This window comes from Amblyomma americanum, chromosome 1 (assembly GCF_052857255.1).
Source record: "Amblyomma americanum isolate KBUSLIRL-KWMA chromosome 1, ASM5285725v1, whole genome shotgun sequence".
In the NCBI taxonomy this organism is placed as follows: Eukaryota; Metazoa; Arthropoda; class Arachnida; order Ixodida; family Ixodidae; genus Amblyomma; species Amblyomma americanum.
Window position 1 is genome coordinate 175,326,576 of NC_135497.1, and position 7,595 is coordinate 175,334,170.

The following is a 7,595-nucleotide window of genomic DNA, read 5'->3' on the forward strand; positions in this document are numbered from 1 at the left end:
TGTCCACCGAGATATGTGATGCGGTAATTACTGTGCCATTTCCTTTCCTCAAAAACCAAACAAAACAAGTGAGCCGACGGCTTTCATAGAGCTCATTGGCGATGACAATTTTGCAAAGGCCGTTTATTTTCACCAAAGGAAAGGCGCAAAACCGGCTCCGTGAGTCAGTGGAAATCTTAATTTCGCTTTCATGTACGTGGCATTGGTGTCCGACTACAATAGCCTGCTTTGATTGCGTTCCGCGTTCTGGATGGCAGCGTGCCCTCCCTGCCACCCTGAAAGTACCATGCAGTTAATGGTTGATCGTGAGAGACTAATCACCAAATGAACGCTGCGGCCTAGCTATTGCTGCTGTGCGCATGTCAGCCACAATGCTGTCAGCGCTAATGCATTCTGGCCACGTCTCTCTCACCACCGCCACATGTATCATAGCACGAATGCGGCATCTGCCTACACAAGGAGCCAGTTATGCTCCCTTTCCTCAAAGCCATCGCCGTCTATGACATTGTCAACGCCAACGCCAATGAACACAGCGAACGCCGACATCTTTTGCTTTGTATATCCTGGATTAGCTGAGCTAATCCACATTAATTTTTTTCAGAGGACGAAGAAAAAGAAATGAGACTAAGACTTTACAAGGAAGGCATAATATGAACTGATTATTGAGCACGTGCGGCTACTCTATTCTACATAGCGGCAAGATTTAAGCTTGAACTTTACGCACAGCCACCAAATGTAGGCGAGTTTAAAAGGATGACATCCCAGTAGCGGTGTTTCATGCAGTCGATCTTAAAATTAGCGATTATTGCAGCGCAGGTGCGGACAACAGTAAACGTAGCACGCTTTTGCCTTCAAACATATTTCGCTCACTGCTTAACCGAAACTGACAGCTTTATTATTTCCAGGCTGGTAGTAGACGTTAGTTCGTTTTCTTATAGACAAATACTGTTTCTTCATGTCCAATAGCCCCGCCGCGGTGGCTCAGTGGTTAGGGCGCTCGACTACTGATCCGGAGTTCCCGGGTTCGAACCCGACCGCGGCGGCTGCGTTTTTATGGAGGAAAAACGCTAAGGCGCCCGTGTGCTATGCGATGTCAGTGCACGTTAAAGATCCCCAGGTGGTCGAAATTATTCCGGAGCCCTCCACTACGGCACCTCTTCTTACTTTCTTCTTTCACTCCGTCCTTTATCCCCTCCCTTACGGCGCGGTTCAGGTGTCCAACGATATATGAGACAGATACTGCGCCATTTCCTTTCCCCCCAAAACCAATTATTATTATTATTATTATTATTATTATTATTATTGTCCAATAGAAAACTGTTTACTGCCAGTTGAACGGAAGAGCGCGCTCCGTTTACTTGTGTCCGAACCTGTACGCTATTACTTCTGTTTTGGGCTATACAGCTGATACAAAGTGTAAGGAACCTAACAATAATCGTGGCAAGGAAACGGCGCAGTAACTGTCTCACTTCTCGGTGTACACCTGAGCCATGCCGTGAGGGAAGGGAGGAAGGTGGGAGTGAAAGCAGCGGGGAGAAAGCAGAAAGAGGTGTCGTAGTAGAGGGCTCCGGAATAATTGCGACCAACTGGGGAATTTTAACGTGCACTGGCGCCGCGCACATATATATATATATATATATATATATATATATATATATATATATATATATATATATATATATATATATATATATATATATATATATATATATATATATATATATATATATATATATATATATATATATTGTGGGAAGCCTGCTAGATTCCCGCCGTGGCGTCTGCGCGGCATCCCGCGTCGCCCTCTTTCCCTTTCTCCCGCCTCGGGCGGCGGAGAGACGGCTGGTGGCTAATCGCTGTCATTCGGCCGCAGCTCCGCCCCCGGCTTCCCAAGGGCCTTTGCCATTGGTGACTTTTGGCGGGAATTCGGGACCCGTTTGGGGTGGTCGCGCGACCTTCCGAGCGGGGCCCAGACACGAGAGGAGACCCCTCCGAGACAGCGTAAGGTGCGTACGTTACTGTTCGTCCGGGCCGGCCTCTGCCGTTCGGACCAGTTCATACTCGAGCTCGCCAGCGTGGGTCCTCGATCCGCCGCGGCTCGAGCCTGTCCAGGGGTCCAACGACCTCTGACAGGCGCACCTTGCGTTGACTGCCCACTCTCTCTCGCAAACGGCCCATCGGCCGACACGAGAGAGATCACAGCACTGCCGCGGGGACAATCTCCTGCAGCGGCGTGCTAGCGGCGCGCATTTCTCTTGTTGCCCCGAGCGCGCACCGGAGCCTTGCTCTGAGCGCGCCCCGGGACGGGGTGACTGTTGAGTGTGTGTGTGTACCGCTGGAGGACGGCGTCAATAAACGTCTCCTTCGTGAACTTGGAGGCCTGTTTCTTGCGGCGAGCCGCTCTCCTCTCTTCAGAGGTTGAACGCCGCCGCAGCGGTGCCCCAGGGTGCGTGTGGTGACGGCTGATCGGGGCCCTTGGCTCGCGCGAAGCTCGAACCCGCGGTGGGTAGTGGCCTGTGCCTACTGAGAAACCCACAACTGGCGCCCAACGTGCTAAGTCACTGGCTCTTAGCCTTTGATAGCATATTTGCCGAGCAGGTCGCCTTGACGATCACGCTTGCGCACCATGTCTGCCACCCCATCGGGGCACTCGGCAGCTACGTGTCGGCTCCCTTAGGAGTCGAAGCGTCCTTTGATCCGTTGGCGGCTGTTTCTTCAAATAGCCAAACACCGTGGTTGGCCGCGGCCCCCATTGGGGCATACGGCGCTACAACCCCCAACGTCGATCACGCAGCTCCCAGTGGAGCTGTATCGGGAGCACCCTGCGGTGCACCCGTCAATCACATGCCTCCGCTGTGCGTGCTTTGCGCCCCGTGCGAAAGCGGTGCGTGCGACGCTGCCGCAACCGGCCGTCCTGCACAGCAGCAGCCGTGCCCCGCGAGCAGTCAATTCTGCTCTGGGAACGGTGAGGCGCTGGCCCGGCTCCCTGTGGAAACCGCGCCGCTCATCGAACTGGGCGCCTTGCCTCCTGCGTTCGTGCAGCCCGCCCAAGCCTCCTCTGAGGCCGGAGCGCAGTCGCTGCCCAAATAGCGCGGACCCGAGTTCAGTTGCTAGGGTTCACGCTGGGCGAGGGCTCCATTGAGCCCGATGCGGACAAACTCCGAGCCATACTCGAGTTTCCCGTGCCCAAGGACGTACGCGGCCTCCGCCGTTTTCTGGGAATGGCCAATTTCTATCGGTCGTTCATCCCGTCCTGTGCCCGCGTGCAGGCACCCTTGACCAAGCTCTTGGGAAAGACTGCCGCGTGGCAATGGGGGCCTGAGCAAGAGCGATCCTTTCGCCTCCTGTCTAGTGCCATTGCCGAGACAGCGCAGCTCAGGCTACCCGACCTGACCAGACAGTTCGTAGTCCAGACTGACGCGAGCGATCTGGGTTTAGGAGCAGTTCTCCTACAGGATTTCGATGGCGTGCTGCAGCCGCTGGCCTTTGCCAGCCGCTCCTTGCTGCCCTCGGAGAGGAATTATTCCGTGACCGAGAAGGAGTGCCTCGCCATCGTGTTTGCACTGCGTAAATTCGACGTCTACCTTGACGGAACGCAATTCGTGGTGCAGACAGACCACAGTGCGCTCAGTTGGCTGATGCGGCTCCGCGAGCCTGCGGGTCGGCTGGCGCGCTGGGCTCTCCTGATACAGCATTACGTCTTTTCGGTGCAGTATCGAAAGGGGAGCACGAACGTGGTAGCTGACGCGCTATCCCGTGCCCCACTCGCCAGCGGCGCCTTGACGCCAGCAGGCGGAGCGGGCGAAAAAGCGGACGAGCCGCCGGGCGGCAAGGAGGGGGAGCCCGCAAACGGGCTAACCCATTCCGCTAACCAGGCAAGCAGCGCTTCGCAAAGCGGGCGGGAGGCAAAGCTCCGCGTGAGCGCCTCGGAGACGCCGTCGCGAGCGGAAATTTTGGCTGCAAACCTGAAGGGGGACGAGACCAGGCCCCCCTCTGGGGTAACTGGAATCGTTTTCAGCCGGAAAGAGCTCCTGAAAGCCCAGCAAAATGACCCCATGTGTCGCGAGATGAGCGACGGTCTCAGGGAGACGGAGCGCCGGGACGCTACTTGTATTGTAGCGGGCGCAGGGGGTGAAAGCCAGCGTGTGTCGCGGCGAGCCCCGGGGGATTCATATTTGCTGGGCCATGACGGGCTCGTGCTGAAATACATAGCCACCGATGATGAGTCCATTGACCCGTTCAAGGTGGTTATCCCCAAAAGTCTGAGAGGCGCACTGTTGCGATTTTCTCATGACGAACCACTGGCCGGTCACCTGAGTGGCTCCAAAGTTTTTGCAAAACTGAGTCAATCGGTGACGTGGCCCGGCATGAAGCGTGACATTTTCCGCTATTGCCGTTCCTGCCATGTCTGTCAAGCGGTGAAGTCAAGGGGCGGCAAGCCGCCCGGAATGATGAAACCAATTGACAGTGTGCGTCCGTGGCAGATGGCCACCTGCGATCTGATGGGGCCTTTCCCCAGGAGTAAGCAGCGCAAAGGCACAACTGGTGCTGCGGAACGCAACCGTACCGAGCACCGGTACAATCTGAGGCGACGGTCACCGATGTGATTGATGCCGGATGGCGGACTCTTCCGCAACCGAAGGCACGCAGCCTCAGCTAGCTGGCGAGCTTTCTCGTCGGGCCCTACCCCAGGTGAAGCACGGCGATTTCTTTTTTGTTTTGTTTTCCGCATGCTCAGTTCCAGCCTTGTGCAGTTATTTAGTCGTTTGTTTGTTTTAGTCAGTCTGTAGCATGTTTTTGTTTCCAGTTTATTCGTTGTTTCTTCTAATGTTCCGAGATCTGTACATATGTAATATACGTTTGCGTTGGCGTTCAGTTTTTTAAACCAGACTTGTACATATGTAAAGTTCAGCCGACTCGCGATTGCATTTTTGTAGCGCAGAGATGGCCTTCTTTTGTACAGCGCGCCTTGGTTTTCATTTATGTTCTGACCCCACCGGTGCGGCCTTCCTCGCGAACACGGGACCGGCTGGTTCGCGGAGGGGTCGGCGAAAGTCTCCCCTTCCGGCTGGGGAGTGGTTTGCTCGTTAAGGAGCGAGTGTCTCGCGGCATGGTTTTTGTGTGAAGAGTGCGTCTGTGTGTCCTTCGACCCCTGCCACGGCGCCTCGGGACGATTCCGACAAGCGGGTCGTTGTGACTGATGAATGTCCGCTTCTGTGCCGGTGCGTGCCTGCGATTGTGCGTGTTCCCAAGATCAAAGGCAACGCCGAGAGGGGAGCAGGAAGGACAGCGCCCTTTCCCGTTGGGGTTCCCGCCGGCGGGCGGAGGCCAGCCCGGCGTTCGCCGCGCTGTTGGCCCCCGGAGTGCCGGCGCCTAGCGGCGGCCAGGCAAGTGGTCCACCGGCGAGGAGGTGTCGGGCTGCGGGTCCTCTTCGGGATCGTCGAGCGTCGTCGACGTCCTCAAGTTCAACTTTGACGACCTTGAGGAGGACAAGGGACCGCCGTCGATAAATCGTCCACCGGGACCCGGAAGGCAGCAAAAGCGTGAGTTGGCCGCCGACAGGCCCAATGGGCCGTGCCACCGAACATTATGAGGCTGCAGGCCACCTGTAAGCTGGCCTTGTGTACAGTGTACAGTGTAGTTAGTTTTTTTCTCCTTGGAACGTATGCAAGTGTTGTTTGTTTTCTGTTCTTGTTTGTTTGTCTTTTGAGTGTATGGCTGGAACTGAAGTGTGGTAGTTTTATGTGGATTAATTTTTTGTTTTTTATTTTTTTTTGCCGCATGCTTTCGCCGATGGGTAGGAGGGTATTTAAGGAGAGGAGGATGTGGGAAGCCTGCTAGATTCCCGCCGTGGCGTCTGCGCGGCATCCCGCGTCGCCCTCTTTCCCTTTCTCCCGCCTCGGGCGGCGGAGAGACGGCTGGTGGCTAATCGCTGTCATTCGGCCGCAGCTCCGCCCCCGGCTTCCCAAGGGCCTTTGCCATTGGTGACTTTTGGCGGGAATTCGGGACCCGTTTGGGGTGGTCGCGCGACCTTCCGAGCGGGGCCCAGACACGAGAGGAGACCCCTCCGAGACAGCGTAAGGTGCGTACGTTACTGTTCGTCCGGGCCGGCCTCTGCCGTTCGGACCAGTTCATACTCGAGCTCGCCAGCGTGGGTCCTTGATCCGCCGCGGCTCGAGCCTGTCCAGGGGTCGAACGACCTCTGACAGGCGCACCTTGCGTTGACTGCCCACTCTCTCTCGCAAACGGCCCATCGGCCGACACGAGAGAGATCACAGCACTGCCGCGGGGACAATCTCCTGCAGCGGCGTGCTAGCGGCGCGCATTTCTCTTGTTGCCCCGAGCGCGCACCGGAGCCTTGCTCTGAGCGCGCCCCGGGACGGGGTGACTGTTGAGTGTGTGTATGTACCGCTGGAGGACGGCGTCAATAAATGTCTCCTTTGTGAACTTGGAGGCCTGTTTCTTGCGGCGAGCCGCTCTCCTCTCTTCAGAGGTTGAACGCCGCCGCAGCGGTGCCCCAGGGTGCGTGTGGTGACGGCTGATCGGGGCCCTTGGCTCGCGCGAAGCTCGAACCCGCGGTGGGTAGTGGCCTGTGCCTACTGAGAAACCCACAATATATATATATATATATATATATATATATATATATATATATATATATATATATATATATATATATATATATATATATATATATATATATATATATATATTGTTACGGGGATGTTGCGGCGGTAAGTCTATATGGCGGCTGCTCTGAGAAGGCCAGCACTCAGCTCAGAACCGAGCGCCCAGCTACCAACTGTCAACGTCGTCGTCGTTCCGCGCACCGCCACTTCTTCGTTCATGATTCGTCCACTTGTAACACTATTCCCCTCGGCTGAAGGCAACGTCCCGGTGCGTGTTAGGCGTGCGATGTCGATGGTGGGTGATAGGGTTTGAGGCGAGCTACATGAACGACTTCGGACTTCAGTGGAGCGGACGTCGACTTTGGGTGCAGCGGCGTGATTTCATACGTTACGTCGGTCACATCCCGTAATACACGATAAGGACCTGTGTACCGCGGCAGAAGTTTTTCACATAACCCCACACGACGGGATGGGAGCCACAGCAGGACGAGAGATCCGGCAGGGTATCGCACATCACGGTGCAGGCCATCGTAGCGGTGTTTTTGAGCCTCTTGGGAGGCGGAGAGCTTGTGTCGAGCAACCTGGCGGGCGGCGTCTGCTCGGGCGATAGCGTCACGCGCATATGTAGTGACAGGGCCAGCTGTGGGCAGCAGAGTGTCGAAGGGCAGTAAGGGGTCTCGTCCAAAGAGAAGATAGAAGGGTGAGTAACCAGCGGTATCATGGCGCGAAGAGTTGTAGGCGAAGGTGACAAAAGGCAAGCTTATGTCCCAGTCGCGGTGGTCGTCGGATACGTACATGGCGAGCATGTCTGTCAGCGTGCGGTTGAGACGCTCCGTAAGGCCGTTCGTCTGAGGATGATAAGCAGTGGTGAACTTGTGACGAACGGAGCACGAACGAAGGATTTCGTCAACAACTCGGGAAAGGAAGCAGCGGCCACGGTCGGTAAGGAGTTGACGGGGAGCGCCA